Source organism: Ictidomys tridecemlineatus, chromosome 6 (genome assembly GCF_052094955.1).
Source record: "Ictidomys tridecemlineatus isolate mIctTri1 chromosome 6, mIctTri1.hap1, whole genome shotgun sequence".
NCBI classification, from domain to species: Eukaryota; Metazoa; Chordata; class Mammalia; order Rodentia; family Sciuridae; genus Ictidomys; species Ictidomys tridecemlineatus.
Window position 1 is genome coordinate 116234383 of NC_135482.1, and position 20821 is coordinate 116255203.

The 20821-nt window shown below is 35.6% G+C and overlaps 1 long non-coding RNA gene across 1 annotated transcript; it reads left to right on the top strand.

Annotated features, from left to right (window-relative positions):
- The first annotated feature begins 4233 nt into the window (after nt 1-4233).
- On the top strand, nt 4234-9687 carry LOC144364995 (uncharacterized). Its single transcript, XR_013423237.1, has 2 exons — nt 4234-4372; nt 9297-9687. It is a non-coding gene; the product is annotated as an uncharacterized LOC144364995 (long non-coding RNA).
- The last annotated feature ends 11134 nt before the right edge of the window (nt 9688-20821 follow it).

The following is a 20821-nucleotide window of genomic DNA, read 5'->3' on the forward strand; positions in this document are numbered from 1 at the left end:
TAAATACCTCTGGTGTCAGCAAGTCCTGGAAAGGCAAATGGTAATGAAGACTAGTTAGCAAAGCCTAATATGTGGATCCCCATGGTCTCATGTATAGGCTGCTAAGTCTAAAATTATATTCAGTGGCAACTATTGTCATTATTCGAGAGGGGAAAAGAAAAGGTAAACAATTAGACAATTGCAAATTTGCAAATTTATGTCCTTCTATTTTACAAATAGGGGTTGGGTGCTTCTCTTCAATTTTTCTAAGTCAAAGTAATCCTTATGCACCCTGCATGGTAACATGGTCACATATAATCCCAATAACTTGGGAGTCTGAGGCAGAAGAATTTCAGGTTGAGACTAGCCTGACAACTTAGTAGGACCCTGTCTCAAAATGAAGCAAAAAAGCCTGGGAATGTAGCTCTATAGCAAAGTGTTCAATCCCCAGTACCACAAGATAATATAATAATATAATAATAATAATTATTATATTGTATTATTATTATTATTATTATGCCTGTGTGCATGTTTTGAGGTGGAATACTTTGGTCTCCTATATTTTAAAAATTCATTGGTGATATATTAATATTTTTCTCAAGAGAAATTTTTATGTTAATCCTTTCTGTATTGTTGTCTAATTGATTCCATTACTAAATTCTATATAGTTAACATAGAAGATATTTGTCTTCTTAGTAAACATATTAGGAAAAAATCATTGTTAATATTATATATAAGGAGATTTCTTCCACCACTCTATTCCACCATGATATTCTGTCTCATCTCAGCCTAGACCAGTGGAGTCAGCTCTCCACAAACAGAACCTCTTAAACTCTGAAACTGTGAACTCAAAGGAAACTTTTCATTCTCTACCCTGTTCTTTTGGTCACAGCAACACAAAGCTGACTATCACAAAAACAGTAACATACACTTTTCTCACATTCAGAATCCAAAGAGTAATATAATACAGCTATCTAATATACAGGTGTAATTATGCAACCTGTTTCACAATTGATGATTGCCAAAAACAAGTAAAAAGATCTCATTTATTCAAGAAAATTTTAAAACAATAAAATACTTTGCAAGATAAACAAGGGGGGGCTGGGGATGTGGCTCAAGTGGTAGTGCGCTCGCCTGGCATGCATGCGGCCCGGGTTCGATCCTCAGCACCACATACAAACAAAGATGTTGTGTCTGCCGATGACTAAAATAAATATTAAAAAAAATTCTCTCTCTCTCTCTCTCTCTCTCTCTCTCTCTCTCTCTCTCTCTCTCTCTCTCTCTCTCTCTCTCCTCTCTCACTCTCTCTTTAAAAAAAAAAGATAAACAAGGGTTAATCTTTAAATTGTGCTATTACAATACCCAAATAATGGCATTCTTTAGGTGGATTTCAGGTTTGAGATATTTTAAAGAAACATGGTTTACAAAATAGTTTTGACTAATATATATTATTTATATTTCTGTTAGTAAGTTTGGTCTTCATGAAAAAGTATACACATATGAATTGAACCAAGAAAAATGGTTAAAATATGACATATTTTCAATTCATTTTACAAATTGCTCACTATTTAAATTCTGGCTACATGAATTATAGAGATGCTTGTAAAAAACATAACAATAATAATTCTGTTCAACTCTTGAATATTCAAAATTTGAAAAGAAGGATACCAGTGAAACTTAGTACTAAGTTTCTGTAAGTCAAGGTACAGGGGATTAAACCTACACATCTATTAAATTACTGGGCTCTGAGTTTTTAACCTTCATGGTTACTCCAATTATGGTAATTTTACCTAGGAAAGTTGTAACTCCAACACAGGAAAAAAAACAATTTTACATTTACAAGTGAGTGTGCTACAGTAATAAGAACATACATAGATAGATAAGCTTATTACTTTCAAAAAATGTTTCTCAGATATCTTATCATAGCATAAATCAATTAAAATTTAATAAAATCTTTCTATCTGTAAAAAATAAAAGAAAATAGAAAAGAACATTAAGTTTTCAAAAGCTATTTTACAATTCACTTATGGGCTGACTAATATCTTAAAATTTTGTGGGCTCATTACTCTTTCCATTCATTCAGGGATTCATTTGTGGAGTTGCATGTTTTCCTAGACTGTGGCCTTCTGGTGTCTATTTAGTGGCATGCTTGAGTGTCTGACCAAACCAAAGTTGTTTCATAAATGTTTTTTTTTTACATATCCTTCAATACTAACCTCAATTGTATTAAGAAAGAAGAGAGACAGAGACAGTATAGGGGAATTTAAAAAGAAAGAAACACCTATATTAAAAATATTTAGGATTTTAAAAATAATTAAAAGGTATGGCACATTTAGACTTCCAATAGACACCTCTGGCACTCAGGAAAAAAAATCACATAAGAAAGAATGTTATTGTTTATTTAGGGCATTTAGCACTTGGAAATTTTCAGTCCAATGTAATTTCAGCTTTAGATATTATAAAAAATAAATGTTTATCAGATTAATTAGCAAAAGAACAAACTTATGCTTCAATGCTGAATACTTGTGCGTCATGTTGTGTCCTTTTATTGATTTATTTTTGAGAAAGGATCTAAGTTGCTCAAACAGGCTTTAAACTTATGGACTCAAGTAATACTCCTTCTTTGGTCTCCCAAGCAGCACTACCATTGTGCAAACAGAGCCCAACTTCATCCTGTTACTTTGAAATCGCTACAGTTCCATATTCTTATTTTTTTCATAAACAGTTCCATACATCCAATATTTTTCCAAATTTGTAAAGAAAACAAAATGACAATATTTTTGACTGTGTCAAACCTTTAATTAACTAATTTACAGGAATGTTTTACTTATTTGAATGAAAATTGCTTTCCCCATTTAGTTGGTTAATGTTCTGAATTCTCTAAGACAAATTACTCAATTTCAAACATATTTCTTTGTAAGAATTAGCTTAGATCACTCAATTTACATCCATGAATGTTATATTTCAGTTCTTTATTTTTGTGGAATAAGATTTTAGATTTTTGCCCACCCCCCAAAATCTGTTTTTAAATGTATTCTTATTTAAAAACAATAAGCAATTCTAATTGTTTCCATGTAATAAAATACTTTAAACTTTTGCAGTTGGATTATTGTATTAATTGTATTTGTTTTTTACTTAATGACAATTAGATGATCTTAATAGGAAGATATCACTAGAAATGGTTATGCAATTTTCAGAATTCTATGATTTTTTTTCCTGATAGTGAAAAGCCTTTCACTATCAAAAGCACATGGAAGAAAAGTAAATGAAAAATCTAAAACAAAGTTGTTACTCTTTACTCTCTAATTTAGTAACATGATAGTTTGTTGTTACTTAGTAGAGAGAGTGGGGGAAATACAAGTATAAATATTTCATGTGAATAAGTAGGATATATGATTTTTAATAGTCAAATGTATATGTAAGATAGGATGACATTGGTTTTACAAAGCTTGATATTCCCTCACTCAAACAATTTAAGCATTATGATATGAATATAATATGAGTTAATGAGGTGCTACACTATAATTTCCTTTAAAAAGTTTCAATAATTAATATATTGAATTTTGAAGTAATTATACTTTTAATTAACATTGAAAATGAGAAGAATTTATTATTCACACTACTTAGTCAGTTTTCCGTCACTTTGACAAAACACTTGAGATCAAACTTTATAAAGAGGAAAGGTTGCCGGGTGCAGTGGCTCATGCCGATAATCCCAATGGCTCCAGAGGCTGAGGAAGGAGGATCCTATGTACAAAGTCAGCCTCAGCAAAAGAGAGTTGCTAAGCAACTCAGTGAGATCCTGCCACTAAATAAAATATGAAATAGGACTTTGGATGTGGCTCTGTGGCTCAGTGGTCAAGTACTCAAAGTTCAATCCTCTATACCCATAAAAAAAAGAGAAAAGATTTATTTTTGCTTTTAGTTTGTAAGTTTTCTGCTAGGAGCCACTGCAAAGTATTACATTCATATGGAAATTGGGCTCCTACTGTTCACTTAGGCCCATTTGGGGACTCAAGTTACAAGACTCCTGGAGAGTTCCCATTGGTTGGGGAAGGATGGTAGGAGGGTGTTCCGGGGGAAGTGGAGCCCCCCGGGTCCGGTAGGGATACACGTGTGTGTGGGTGTGTGGACCGGCTTGTTAGGGGGACGCACACGGCCTCTCACAAAATAAAACTTTGTTTCAGTTCCATCTGGCTTGTGTTTTTGTGCTCAGCCGGATTGCAGCATCGCAAGCCGGCGTGCACTGACAGCGACCCGCGAAAGCGCCCAGCAGGAAGGCAGCAGGTGAAAACAGCAGCGGGCAGAAGCGGAGCCAAGGCTCACGCGGCCCCCGCCGTCCAGCCTGCAGCATTTTGGTGGCCCTTGTACGGGGAACGCCCAAAATTTATAGGTGAGTGATATCGCTCGCCCCTAAGGAAAGGCGACAGAATGGGTATTTTTGTTTTGATTTATTCTGCTTTTATTTCAGGCTCTCTAGCCTTACAATTTTTTCAGGCGAATTGGGAAAAATGGTTGGCTCAAGGTTTTAAGTTATTCGGCCCTGAGAAAGAAAAAATTGATATAATCATTTTTCTCCTCTCCGTTTCTGTTTCATTCTGTTTTGGCTTTCTTCTATCCTACCTTATTGGGTTACGTTACCTTTATAGTAGATTAGAATCTAGTAAAAAACAAACCGAAAGACTGTTAAGTAAATTGTTAGAGGTCCAGGCTATGGCAGAAAACTTATTAGGTCAAGCAAAACAAAAGGTCCCTCAAGCTAGTCAGACAGAAGAAAAATTGAAGAAGGCAAGCTTAGGGAAAAAACGACCCTCAGATAGGGAGGCTAGTACTAACTCCGTTCCATCACCAGAGGGCGTAATTCAACCAACAGCTTCACCTGTAGCTGAGCAGCCCTCAGTTTCCATAGGTGATGAACAGAATCCTGAGGCAGGACCCCAAAAGTTAGCATGCCCTGTAGTTGAGCGGGGAGAAGAAAGGGAACGAGTTTACCGTGCCTTAGATTTCAAAATAGTAAAGCAATTAAAGGAAGCTGCACAAACCTACGGGCCTGCGGCTCCCTTTACTGTCAGAATGGTCGAATCTATTACCAGCTGGGACTTAACACCAGAAGATTGGGCTAGCGTGTGTCACTCTGTGCTAAATGGAGGACAATATTTATTATGGAAAATTGCCAATGAGGAATTTTGCAGGGAGACAGCTAGGCGAAATGCAGCAGCAGGTTATCCTGAAAGAGATTCTCAAATGCTATTGGGGAAAGGACCTTATGAGGGTCAGAGGCAACAGATTAGATATGATCCTGGCGTATACGCTCAGATCACTATGAATGCAATTAAGGCATGGAAAACTTTGAAGGGACAAGGGGATTTACAAGGTCAACTATCTAAGATAACACAAGGAGTTAATGAGCCCTACGCTGACTTTGTAGCTAGACTTATTGAAACAGCCTCTAAGACATTTGAAAATACAGAACAGGCAATGCCATTTATAAAACAACTGGCTTATGACCAAGCAAATCGTTGCTGCAAAGAGGTCATTAGACCGTGGAAACATGGAGATTTAAACACATATATTAAATTATGTAGCGACATTGATGAACAAGGACAAGTCATGGCAGCTGAAGTAAAACAGGCTTTAGATACCAAACCAAAAACATGCTATAATTGCAATCAGAAAGGACATTTTAAAAGAAATTGCCCCATAGGAGGAGGGTTTAACAAAGCTAGGTATCAAAGGAGTAGAATCCCGGGTATTTGCCCACGATGCCATAGAGGGAGACATTGGGCTAATGAATGCCGTTCTCAAACCACCATAGAGGGTATTCCGTTATCAAAAAATGGACAAAGACCAAGTGTCTACCCACAATATCGTGGAGAAAGGTATCAGGCCCCGTTGTCAAAAAACGAATTGGAGGGCCCAATGCCCCGGGGCCCAAAGCCACAAATATACGGGGCAATGGAGGAACCCAGCAGCACCATCAAGGTAGTGCCCAGGACGCACTATCCATCAGATCCCTCATCAGACAAACTAGAGGGAGCGCAGGGTTGGACATCTGTGCCTCTGCCAGAGCAGTATTAACTCCAGAGATGGGAGTTCAAATCATTCCCACAGGAATAAAAGGACCTCTTCCCCAAGGAACAGTAGGCTTATTATTAGGACGCAGTTCTTCTACACTAAAAGGACTTATGATAAGTCCTGGGGTAATTGATCCCGATTATGAGGGTGAAATAAAAATTATAGCCAGTTCTCCAAGAGGTATATCCGTAATTTCATCAGGAGATAGAATAGCACAGTTATTAATAATACCCAGCCTACATGATGAATTTTCCAGTTGTAATGTAGAAAGAGGTTCCAAGGGATTAGGCTCCACAGGTGTAGATTGGGCTATGCTTTCTTTAAATTTAGATTCTCGCCCAATGCTAAAATTAAATATTCAAGGACATGATTTTAATGGGCTGCTGGACACAGGTGCTGACCTCAGCATCATATCTCGTCAGGAATGGCCAAAGCACTGGCCATTGCAACAAGCCACTCAAACGCTTCGAGGCCTAGGAGTGGCAACTAACCCCCATAGAAGTGCTATGGTATTAGATTGGAGGGATCCTGAAGGATGTGAAGGAACTATACAGCCTTATGTATTGGACCATCTTCCCATAAATTTATGGGGACGGGATGTCCTAGATCAATTAGGATTGACATTAACAAATAACGTCAATTCTAACGCGCCCACTAGTAGGGCTAAACAAGGCTTTAGAAAAGAAAAAGGATTAAGGAAACAAGATCAAGATATGATAGCACCAATTCAAATAGATCAAGAAATAAATAAACATGGATTGGGTTTTCAAAAAGGGCCACTGAGACAATCAAAATTACATGGAAATCAGAAAGACCAGTGTGGGTTCCTCAGTGGCCCCTGACTAAAGAAAAGATACAAGTAGCCCACGATCTGGTCAAACAACAATTAGCGAAAGGACATTTACAACCTTCCGTATCTCCCCATAATACTCCCATTTTTGTCATTAAAAAGAAATCTGGTAAATGGAGATTATTACAAGATTTAAGAGCCATTAATAATGAGATGGTTATTATGGGACCTGCTCAATCAGGGATTCCCCAATTGTCTGCTTTACCAAAAACCTGGCATGTGTTAACTATAGATATTAAGGATTGTTTCTTTTCAATTCCAATTCATCCCGAGGATAGTCCACATTTTGCATTTACTATCCCTGCACTAAATCATGAAGGTCCTGATCAGAGATATGAGTGGAAAGTTTTACCCCAGGGGATGGCGAACAGCCCGACTATGTGTCAAATTTATGTTAATAAAGCAATCCAGCCACTTAGAAATCAAAATCCTGAACTACAAATATTTCACTATATGGATGATGTGTTATTAGCACATAAAGATAAGAACACATTGCTAGAATGTTATGCCACACTTACAAACTTACTAAAAAATTATAATCTAGACATAGCAATAGATAAAGTACAATTAAATTTTCCAATTAATTATTTAGGAGTTTTATTATCCTCAACCATGGTCCGTCCACCAAAAATTCAAATACGAGTAGATCAACTCAAATCACTTAATGACTTTCAAAAATTATTGGGAGACATAAACTGGATAAGGCCTTACCTAGGCATACCAACAGGAGAATTAGGACCCTTATTTGATATCCTAAAAGGTCCATCAGATCCAAATTCACCCCGCATGTTAACGCCTGAAGCAAGAAAGGCATTAAAAATCATTGAAACATATATGGAAAATATGCATTTGGATAGAATTGATATAAGTTTGCCTTTATTATTTATTGTACTACCAACAAAAAATATTCCTACAGGAGTATTTTGGCAAGAAGGTCCATTATTGTGGATACATTTATCGTATTCCCCTAATACTATTCTTACTAGATATCCTGAGGCTGTAGGACAATTAATACTCAAAGGGATAAAAGCAGCGAAGGGAGTGTTTGGGATTTCTCCCAATAAAATTATTACTCCATATACTATGGATCAAATTGATGAGTTAGCTAATGAGTTAAATACTTGGGCAATAATCATGTGTAAATCTAGTGTCTCATTTGATAATCACTTGCCATCTAATCCCTTGTTGTCCTTTTGGTCTAAGCATCCTGTAGTTTTTCCTAAAATGACAAAAAAAAAACCCTATCATGAATGCTCCAAATATATTCACTGATGGGTCAAACAATGGTACAGCAGCGGTAGTTACCCCTGATCAAACTTTTACATTTTTAGTACCCAAACAATCAGCTCAAAAGGTAGAGCTCAATGCAGTATTACAAGCTTTTATGATGTTCAAAGATTCTGTATTTAATTTATTCTCTGATAGCCAGTATGTAGTTAATGCTATAGCATCCCTTGAAGATGCTGGTAGGATTTCTCCTTCCTCTACTGTTTTCTCTTTGTTTTCTGCTATACAAACTCTAATCTGGGACAGAAAAGATCCATTCTTTATTGGACATATCAGGGCACATACAGGGTTGCCTGGAGCCCTTAGTTTGGGTAATGAACTAGCAGATAAATCTACACATGACATACATATTTTCTCCACAATAGAAGAAGCTATAAATTTTCATAAAAGGTTCCATGTCAATGCTAATACCTTACAAAAACGTTTTAAAATAACTAAGGAACAAGCCAGACATATAATAAAACAATGTCAAAATTGTGTGACATTTTTACCACAAGTTAATCTTGGAGTCAATCCTAGAGGACTGATACCTAACCATATTTGGCAGATGGACGTTACACACTTGCCAGAATTTGGAAAATTAAAATATTTACATGTTACAGTTGATACTTCTTCTGGATTTTTAATGGGCTCCCTTCATGCCGGAGAAAAAACTAAAGATGTTATAGCTCATTGCTTACAAAATTTTGCCACTGTGGGTGTTCCTAAACAGTTAAAAACTGATAACGCTCCTGGTTATACGTCTAACTCTTTTAAACAATTTTGCTCATCATTTGGCATTACTCATATAACAGGAATCCCATACAATCCACAGGGTCAAGGCATAGTTGAAAGAGCTCATCAAACTATTAAAATGTACTTATTAAAACAAAAGGAAGGAATTGGAAAAGGGTATATATCCCCCAAAGATAAACTTAAAATAACCCTTTTTACTCTAAACTTTCTAAATTTGGATTCATCAGGACTTAGTGCTGCGGAAAGACATATGTATCCGAAAAATGTACATAAGCCTAAGGTACTTTGGAAAGATATTCTAACAGGACAATGGAAAGGTCCGGACCCAGTAATAGTCTGGAGTCGGGGCTCCGTCTGTGTTTTTCCACAGGAGGAACAGCAACCAATTTGGATTCCAGAGAGATTAACTAAAACAATTTCTACAGAAAAAGAAGATGATTTGACTCAAATCCATAACAGCTGATATCCAGAGCTCCAGCTTGGCTATTCTTACATCTACAACAGTGATTTACCACGGTGCCTTTTTCAATATCTATTTTATTATTACATTTTTCCCACATCATAAGGTTCTATTTTATTTATTTATTTATTTTCTCTTTCTTTTTGAGCTCATACAAACCTAGGTTAATGTTTTTCTGATCAGTTTTATTTTTTGACTGTGTTTTATTTTTTTTTAACTGTAAAGTTTTTAAACATTGCAATGGAGATTTCACCTAGGTATAGCTACAAGGCCTTTATTTACTATTGTCCTATATGTTCTATGTTATGTATGCACTGTTTTGTGTTGTATGTCTGTATGTGTGTATGTCCATATTTCATTTATAAGGAGCGCTCATGTATAAATAGATATAAATGGATCCAAAAAAAAAAAAAAAAAAAAAAAAAAAAAAAAAAAAAAAAAAAAAAATCACGTGACTTATATGGTTTAATTTAAATTAGGTAAACAGCTGTTATAAATTTTGCTTTTAAAGGTGGTTAACAGATCTGTTTGTTTACTTTCACCTTTCCTTTTCATTATATTTAACAATTCTGTTCAAGATAATGTCTCTTTAGCACCATGGCCAGAATTCCCATCTCCATCCCAATGCCGGTGAAGACTAAGATAAAACCAAACTACAACTTCTATGATAGCTATCACAGTAAACTATATAAACTGATACATCAATCAATATAACTCAATAAGTATCCTCAATCAAGGACTTAATTTACTTTGGGAGAAAATGGACATATTGACAGACTCCTCCACTTTGAACTGCTCAATCAAGGACTTAATTTACTTTGGGAGGAAATGGACATATTGATAGACTCCTCCACTTTGAACTGCTTACACAACTTGCCTGGACTATGTATCACCTGTATGCATTGTGCTCTATTTGTTGATACAGTGAATTATGGTAGTGCTGAAATATCTTAGCTGCTGTGTCACCAGTGTTACTGTTCTTCCTAAGGAGCCGTCAATTGGCTTGGTGTCGTGGCATTTCTGTATCTTCCTCCCTTCTACTAGTGATGGTCTAAAACTTGGGGGCCAACAGAGGTGAGGCAAGAACCTCACCCCCCCACTGGCACCAAAGTTAAATTTGGGGGCCAACAGAGGTGAGGCAAGAACCTCACCCCCCCACTGGTGCTTAGGCCTATCCACAAGCATGGCTATGCTAGACCGGTAGTCAGTGACGGGTTGATCTGATTACAGTGGATTCAACCTAAGACAGGAAACTGATGTGTAAAAGTCAGTTCTCCCATGACGGGTAAGAACCACATGTTAAATTGGACAACCTACCAGGCACGGTCCCTAGCCACATTGCCATTGCTTAATTAAACAGAAGGGGGCAGATGCTAGGAGCCACTGCAAAGTATTACATTCATATGGAAATTGGGCTCCTACTGTTCACTTAGGCCCATTTGGGGACTCAAGTTACAAGACTCCTGGAGAGTTCCCATTGGTTGGGGAAGGATGGTAGGAGGGTGTTCCGGGGGAAGTGGAGCCCCCCGGGTCCGGTAGGGATACACGTGTGTGTGGGTGTGTGGACCGGCTTGTTAGGGGGACACACACGGCCTCTCACAAAATAAAACTTTGTTTCAGTTCCATCTGGCTTGTGTTTTTGTGCTCAGCCGGATTGCAGCATCGCAAGCCGGCGTGCACTGACAGCGACCCGCGAAAGCGCCCAGCAGGAAGGCAGCAGGTGAAAACAGCAGCGGGCAGAAGCGGAGCCAAGGCTCACGCGGCCCCCGCCGTCCAGCCTGCAGCATTTTCAATCCATTGTCACTTGGCCTTGATGCTTTGAGGCTGTTGTAGCATGGTAAATCATGGTGGGAGCACAGGGCCTAGGAGACCTCCTCACCTCATGATTGCTGGAAAGCAAAATGAGAGAGGAAGTGGCTGCTGTACCAATAGCCAGGGACAGCAAACCCTCAGTCACCTAACTTCCGCTTACTGGAACTCAGAAGTTCTACCACTTCCCATTAGCACCACCAGATAGAAAATAAGCCTTCAGCACATGGGCCTTTTGAAGACCTTGATCCAAACCATACCAAATATTTTTCATGATCTTTAGAGTATTTTTTTTAAAAAATATTTACCTTATTATGATGTTTAAACATGACCTTAAATGATGGTTTTCTATAATAGTTCAGAGTTTACATATTCTATCTGGATTATATTTCCAGTGATTTCATTGTGGATCTTACATAGATTCTTTTTAAATAGCACAACTGCTGAAATAATAAAAAAGGTTGGGCATGTAGAGTATATCATTCAGGCAAAGCATGTTGTTATCTCTAGAATATACTCCTTAACCCCTTGAGACTATGTGATATTATCAAATGCATTTATTATACACATATACAAAATGTTGCAACTAAAATAATGTTATATAATGATGAAAATACAAATCAAAGATCTGGCGAGGTGATGAGTTAGTTTTCATAAGGATCCTGGATACACGTTTAGACTGAAAATACTTTTTGTATTTTCTCCAGGGTGACTATGACAAGACACGAAAAAAGAAAAAAGAAGTAATACAAAACCTTGAATGGAAACTCATAAGAATGGATTAAGTGTCAATCGGTAACTCAAGCTATTTAAGAAAAACCACAATGGGTCCTGAAGATTTCTAGTCCCCATTCAGTGTGAAACTAGGTATAAGTCTTCATGTGAGAAAGCATGGAGTAACTGACAGGAATCTGACTTGGCTTGTACAGCTGAAATAATAAAACTAAACTATTTAAGCACTTTCGTTTGGTGCAGTCAAAATGGTGAAACTGATGGCTCTGTAGACAAATCTTTCTTTTGTTTTCTTATTTTGTTTCTTTACCAAAGTACTTTTTGTTGCAATATATGTCCTTGGAGAAACTACATGTTTAATATTTAGTCTATTCAATATTTTAACTCTGAGTTACTGTTCACCAAGGCAGAAATTTGGATACTGAAGTTATGATGAAAAGTCCTATTAGAGAGCTAAAGGATCTACTTAAATTTTCAGTGTTGATGTAGGTCATTTGCAGTGGATTGCAATGAAGCAGAAAATTCATTTTAGAGGTTGCTGTATTAGATATAATGGAAGCACTTTGCTAAAAAATAAAAAGAATGATTTACATATAATTCTTTTGTTTTATGTACAATTGCATGAGTTTTAGAGTCACTTATATAATATTTTCCTCTTTTAATGTGATTATGATATTTCATTAATGTTAAGTATGAAGAGTCTATTCCCTGGTGTACCATCAAGATAGAATCCTCCTACCCACCTCATCTTACCCCCATATTTATGGAAATGAATTCCTTTGTTGTTTTCTTTCTAGTGTCTTCTTTCAAGACAGTTCTTGACCTCTTGCTGATGTGTTAGTGCTATACTGTGACAGGTGTCACATATTTGCAGCTCTGACTAGAATGCTTATATAACATCTTATTACTTCACCTTCTTCCATGTTTTTGATGCTACTCATGCTACTAATTCAGATTAATATATTGGTGAGGTGAATAAAATTAATTTTTTGTACATGTATACAAAAAAGATAAGCAAAGATAATAGACAATTAAACCTAACCATTAAAGAGGTTTGAAGAACTATTGATTGTGGGACACCAAGGTTAGAAGTATGCATTATTTCTGAACTTCACTAATGCAATTTTTCATACAAATGTTAGCTTTGTGTAACTTCTGGATGCATTCAATCTTGGGGATAGCATATATATGTTATTATGCTAGCTAGAGTTGTACTCAAGTGTTTATGATAGTTTTGATTAATAGCCTAAAAGTATAATCACTTGTGTAGATATAAGTTTTGAATTCTATTTGTTATTTGCCTATAAATGGATTTGTTACATAATATAATTTTTTCATCTTTATAATTTTGAGAAACTGAAAAATTATTTTCCAAAGTGATTGAAGCCTTTACCATTCCCCCAAACAGTGCATTAATGTTGCTATTTCTCTGTGCCTTCAAAACCATTTGCTATCGTCTTTCTTACTTATTCTAGTGAGTAGGAAGTGTTATTTCATTATAATATTCATTTATTCCTTAATGACTAATGATGATGAGCAACTTCTCATATATTTATTTGTCATATCTGTATAACTTTTTTGGAAAATGTTGAAATTCTTTGCTCATTTTTATTGTTGTGATATGTACCTTCTTAATATGAAAGTCTTAGAGTTATTTACAGAGATCCATAGAACACAGCACCACCTACTGGAAGAGAAGTTAATCAAACTCTAAGACTGCATTTATTAGGTTTTTTTTTTCTTTTTTCTTTTCTCTTTTTTTGATTTTGTTTTTTTCTTTCATTTTAATTTTTTTTCTTGTTGTTTTTTTAAATTTTTTTTACAATTTTTTAAAAATTTTTTTCTTCTAATTTTAATTTTAATTTTTTTATTATTAATTTTTAATGTATTTTTTTATTTCCTATTTTTTTTCTTCTTTTGTCTTTTCATTTCTTTTTAATTTTCTTATTCCCCTTTCTTGAATTCTACCTGCTTACTCTCATTCTCTTTAGTGACTTCTTCCCTTCCCTTCTAATACCTTTCCTCCCAAGCATCAAATAAATTTATAGGAGTAAACAGTAATTCAGCAGTCAAACAGAACAAGAAGTAACATGAGCACCTTCAAAAAGCAAGGAAGAAAAGGAGTACAAACAATGCAGGACAGCCTAAATATTCAGGAGGACCTAGAGTCATCAGAAAAATGGTCATATAAAGAACTCAAGGAATACCTCAGACAGATGGAATGAAACCTTAAAAAGGATACAAGACAGCAAATTCAAGCAGAAAAAGAACACATTGATAATGAATTACATAAACAGATAAAAGAAGAAGTTAAGAAATTTTTATCAGGAGATAGAGATTATAAAAAAATAATCAAACAATGATTCTAGAAATGAAGGAAATAATAAACCAAATTAAAAACTCAATTGAGAGTATCACTAACAGAGTGGAGCAAGTAGAAGCCAGAACATCAGATAATGAAGACAAAATATATCATCTTGAAAAGAGTCTAGCCAATTCAGAAAGGCTGGTAAAAAATCACGAGACAAACATCCAAGAGTTATGGGATAACATAAAAAAACCAAACTTACGAGTCATCGGGATAGAAGAACAGAGATTCAAACCAAGGGAATGAGTAACCTGCTGAATGAAATAATTAGAGAAAACTTTCCAGAAATAAAAAAGGAAACAGATATACAAATTGAAAACGCATACAGGAAACCAAGCACACAAAATCACAGTAGACCAACGCCAAGACACATTGTTATGAAGTTATCCAATATACAGAACAAAGAAAAATATTAAAAGCTGCAAGAGAAAGGAGGCAGATTACTTTCAGGGGTAAACCAATAAGGTTAACAACGGATTTTTCATCACAGACACTGAAAGCAAAAAGGTCATGGAACAATATATTTCAAACACTGAAAGACAATGGATGCCAACCAAGAATTCTGTATCCAGGAAAATTAAGCTTCAGATATGACAACGAAATAAAAATCTTTCATGATAAACAAAAGTTAAAAGAATTTGCAGCCTGAAAACCAGCATTGCAAAGCATTTTGAGCAAAACTCCACACAAGGAAGAAATGAAAAACAATAACCAAAACCATCAGTTGGAAGTGCCTCGGTAAACACAGAGGGCGAGGGGAAAGATAATCATGGAGAAACAAACTATTTTTTTTTTAAAAAAAAAAGGATAAATAATGAAACATGGCTGGAAGTACAAACCATATATCAATAGTAACTCTGAATGTTAATGGCTTAAATTCTTCAATAAAGCGACATAGGCTGGTATCATGGATTAAAAAAACAAATCCAAAAACATGCTGCCTCCAGGAGACACATCTGATTGGAAAAGACATTCACAGGCTGAAGGTGAAAGGATGGGAAAAAATATACCACGCACATGGTCCTCGTAAGCAAGCAGGGGTGGCCATCCTCATATCGAATAAAATCGACTTCAAGACTAAGTTAATCAAAAGGGATAAGGAAGGACTTTATATACTGTTAAAAGGAACCATTCACCAACAAGACATAACAATTATCAATATTTATGCACCAAATAATGGTGCTGCGACATTCATAAAACAAATTCTCCTCAAGTTCAAGAATCAAATAGACCACAACACAATAATTATGGGTGACTTCAACACACATCTCTCACCATTGGACAGATCCTCCAAGCAAAAGTTGAATAAAGAAACTATAGAACTCAATACCACAATCAATAACCTAGACTTAACTGACATATATAGAATATATAAACACTCATCAAATGGATATAGTTTTTTTAAAGCAGCACATGGATCCTTCTCAAAAATAGACCATATATTATGCCATAGGGCAACTCTTAGTAAATATACAGGGGTGGAGATAATACCATGCATTTTATCTGATCACAATGGAATGAAACTGGAAATCAATGATAAAAGAAGGAAGGAAAAATCCTACATCACATGGAAAATGAACAATATGTTACTGAATGATCAATGGGTTACAGAAGACATAAAGGAGGAAATCAAAAAATTCTTAGAGATAAATGAAAATACAGACACAACATATTGGAATCTATGGGACACAATGAAAGCAGTTTTAAGAGGGAAATTCATTGCCTGGAGGTCATTCCTCAAAAAAAGAAAAAAACAACAAATAAATGAGCTCACACTTCGTCTCAAAGCCCTAGAAAAGGAGAGAAAAACAACAGCAAATGTAGCAGAAGGCAAGAAATAATTAAAATCAGAGCGGAAATCAATGAAATTGAAACAAAAGAAACTATTGAAAAAATTAACAAAACTAAAAGTTGGTTCTTTGAAAAAAAAATAAGATTGACAGACCTTTAGCCATGCTAACGAAGAGGAGAGGGAACTCAAATTACTAACATACGGGATGAAAAAGGCAATATCACAACAGATGCTACAGAAATACAGAAGACAATTAGAAATTATTTTGAAAACCTATATTCCAATAAAATAGAAGATAGTGAAGACATCGATAAATTTCTTAAGTCATATGATTTGCCCAGACTGAGTCAGGAGGATACACACAATTTGAACAAATCAATATCAATGGATGAAATTGAAGAAGCAATCAAAAGACTACCAACCAAGAAAAGCCCTTGACCGGATGGATATACATCGGAGTTTTACAAAACCTTTAAAGAAGAATTAGTACCAATACTTTTCAAGTTATTTCAGGAAATAGAAAAAGAGGGAACTCTTCCAAATTCATTCTATGAGGCCAACATCACCCTGTTTCCGAAACCAGACAAAGATACCTCAAAGAAAGAAAAATACATACCAATATGTCTAATGAACCTAGATGCAAAAATCCTGAATAAAATTCTGGTGATATGGATTCAAAAACATATCAAAAAAATTGTGCACCATGATCAAGTAGGATTCATCCCTGGGATGCAAGGCTGGTTCAATATATGGAAATCAATAAATGTTATTCACCACATCAATAGACTTAAAAAGAAGAACTATGTGATCATCTCAGTAGATGCGGAAAAAGCATTCGACAAAGTACAGCATCCCTTTATGTTCAAAACTCTAGAAAAACTGGGGATAACAGGAACATACCTCAACATTGTAAAAGCAATCTATGCTAAGCCTCAGGCTAACATCATTCTGAATGGAGAAAAATTGAAGGCATTTCCCTCTAAAATCTGGAACAAGACAGGGATGCCCTCTATCACTACTTCTGTTCAACATAGTTCTTGAAACACTGGCCAGAGCAATTAGACAGACGAAAGAAATTAAAGGCATAAAAATAGGGAAAGAAGAACTTAAATTATCACTATTTGCAGCTGACATGATTCTATACCTAGCAGACCCAAAAGGGTCTACAAAGAAACTACTGGAACTAATAAATGAATTCAGCAAAGTGGCAGGATATAAAATCAACACGCATAAATCAAAGGCATTTCTGTATATCAGCAAAAAAACTTCTGAAACGGAAATGAGGAAAAACACTCCATTCACAATATCCTCAAAAAAAATAAAATACTTGAGAATCACCCTAACAAAAGAGGTGAAAGATTTATATAATGAAAACTACAGAACCCTAAAGAGAGAAGTAGAAGAAGATCTTAGAAGATGGAAAAATATACCCTGTTCATGGATAGGCAGAACTAACATTATCAAAATGGCGATATTACCAAAAGTTCTCTATAGGTTTAATGCAATGCCAATCAAAATCCCAACGGCATTTCTTGAAGAAATAGAGAAAGCAATCATGAAATTCAGATGGAAAAATAAAAGAACCAGAATAGCAAAAGCAATTCTAAGCAGGAAGTGTGAATCAGGCGGTATAGTGATACCAGATTTCAAACTATATTACAGAGCAATAGTGACAAAAACAGCATGATACTGGTACCAAAGCAGGCGAGTGGACCAATGGTATAGAATAGAGGACACAGAGACTAATCCACAAAGTTACCACTATCTTATATTTGATAAAGGGGCTAAAAGCATGCAATGGAGGAAGGATAGCATCTTCAACAAATGGTGTTGGGAAAACTGGAAATCCATATGCAACAAAATGAAACTGAATCCCTTTCTCTCGCCATGCACAAAAGTTAACTCAAAAATGGACCAAGGAGCTTGATATCAAACCAAAGACTCTGCATCTGATAGAAGAAAAAGTTGGCTCCGATCTACATATTGTGGGGTTGGGCTCCAAATTCCTTAATAGGACACCCATAGCGCAAGAGTTAATAACAAGAATCAACAAATGGGACTTACTTAAACTAAAAAGTTTTTTCTCAGCAAGAGAAACAATAAGAGAGGTAAATAGGGAGCCTACATCCTGGGAACAAATTTTTACTCCTCACACTTCAGATAGAGCCCTAATATGCAGAGTATACAAAGAACTCAAAAAATTAGACAATAAGATAACAAATAACCCAATCAATAAATGGGCCAAGGACCTGAACAGACACTTCTCAGAGGAGGATATACAATCAATCAACAAGTACATGAAAAACTACTCACCATCTCTATCAGTCAGAGAAATGCAAATCAAAACCACCCTAAGATACAATCTCACTCCAGTAAGATTGGCAGTCACTATGAAGTCAAACAACAACAAGTGCTGGTGAGGATGTGGAGAAAAGGGTACACTTGTACATTGCTGGTGGGACTGCAAATTGGTGAGGCCAATTTGGAAAGCAGTATGGAGATTCCTGGGAAAACTGGGAATGGAACCACCATTTGACACTGCTGTTGCCCTTCTCGGATTATTCCCTGAAGACCTTAAAAGAGCATGCTACAGGGATACAGCCACATCGATGTTCACAGCAGCACAATTCACAATAGCTAGACGGTGGAACCAACCCAGATGCCCTTCAATAGGTAAATGGATAAAAAAATGTGGCATTTATACACCATGGAATATTACACAGCACTTAAAAATGACAAAATCATGGAATTTGTAGGGAAATGGATGGCACTAGAGCAGATTATGCTTAGTGAAGCTAGCCAATCCCTAAAAAACAAATACCAAATGTCTTCTTTGATATAATGAGAACAACTATGAACAGAGCAGGGAGGAAGAGCAGGAAGAAAAGATTAACATTAAACAGAGACATGAGACAAGTGGGAAAGGGAGAGAAAAGGGAAATTGCATGGAAATGAAGGGAGACCCTCATTGCTATACAAAATTACATATAAGAGGTTGTGAGGTGAATGGGAAAATAAACAAGGAGAGAAATGAATTAGAGTAGATGGGGTAGAGAGAGAAGATGTGAGGGAAGGGGTGGGGGGATAGTAGGGGACAGGAAAGGTAGCAGAATACAATAGTTACTAATAAGGCATTATGTAAAATTGTAGATGTGTAACCGACGTGACTCTGCAATCTGTATTTGGGGTCAAATTGGGAGTTCATAACCCACTACAATCCAATGTATGAAATATGATATGTCAAGAGCTTTGTAATGTTGTGAACAACCAATAAAAAAAATTTTTTTAAATAAATAAATAAATAAAATTATTGCAGTAAGTACTTAGGTAAGAAGTAGTTATTATGATTATGATTATTATTTAATTCAAGCACAAATGGGTTAAATTTCCAAATAAATTCCAGGCAAAGGTTTTTCTATTCCTGTTTAGTATGTTTTGAGGGCAAAAGAACTGCCTCTTATTCAGAGAACATACAGAGTTCTACATCTCTAATCCCTCCAGGAAGTTCAGAGTAAAATTAAGAGAACAAAGTAGGGCCTACAAGTAGGCCTCTTCATCTGTGCTTTTGCCATGTTTTGTATGTGGCTTAAAAATGTACAATATGGGATAAATCTAAAGTAGTAGGGCAAAAGAGTAAATAAAATTATGTTATTCATACTTGGACATAGAAAAACGTAAGACCCGATGTTTTTTTTTTGTAAGTATCAGTATTCTACTTTAGAAACGTACACAACATGAGCACAAATACATACAGAGTTATATTCATACTGGCAAATGTACTCAAACATGAACCCTTTTGAGCTATTTTAGGAAACGTTTATGTATAATATACTGGATGAACTTGAGATAGCATCAATAATACCAGTTAATTATAACACATGATATCTAATGATTAACAAAGTTTCATTTAGAATAAATGGACATTTTCATAAAAAATTATGTTGCAACCCAGAAATTTATCTTAAAACATATGTATTCAAATTACTTTAATTGGTTTTTTAAAGCAATTTAAATTTTTTTTTAAATGAACAACTCCCACTACTGAAATTATCATTCTTCTGTAATATTACACTATAAGGATAGGTGTTTACTTAAAGACTTTTTGCTATATTTATGTATATAATATGTTTATGGTTAACAATTGCAAATTTGATATGTTTTCATACTGTATTGCATTATTATGGTTTGGCTGGTAAAATATAAACCAAACGAGAGTTAAGTTAAATAAGTTCATTTCTCTCTCTTATAATGCTCTGAGTATGCATAATGCAATTCTATTTTAGTAGAATCTAGAAGACTATAACAGCAGAACTCTTATTCTGTTGTTCATGTCCTGGGTGCCATACACTAATCAATAAGTCACTGTGCTCTGTGATGACTGATTTGGGAATGGAGGAGAGGCTATCTTCCCAGCATGATGGCAAATGCAATTATATAATATGAAAGTTATAGAGAGGTTAACCAGCCCTTCATAGTGGTTCTCCCTGTTTTAGTGCACAGATTTAGAGATGCAGACACTTGGATCCAGAAAAAGAAAAGAAAGCAGAGAAGTTTGAGAATGAAGCTGACCCTCATGGTGAGAAGACTTATGATACTCCCTATCAATAAATAATACAGTTTTTTTTCCTTTCCTTCCTCCCATTCTCCAAAACTCTCACTGGAGATTGAATTCCAAGGAGCACTCTGTCACTGAGCTACATCCCCAGCTCTATTTTTTGGAGATAGTCTTGCCAG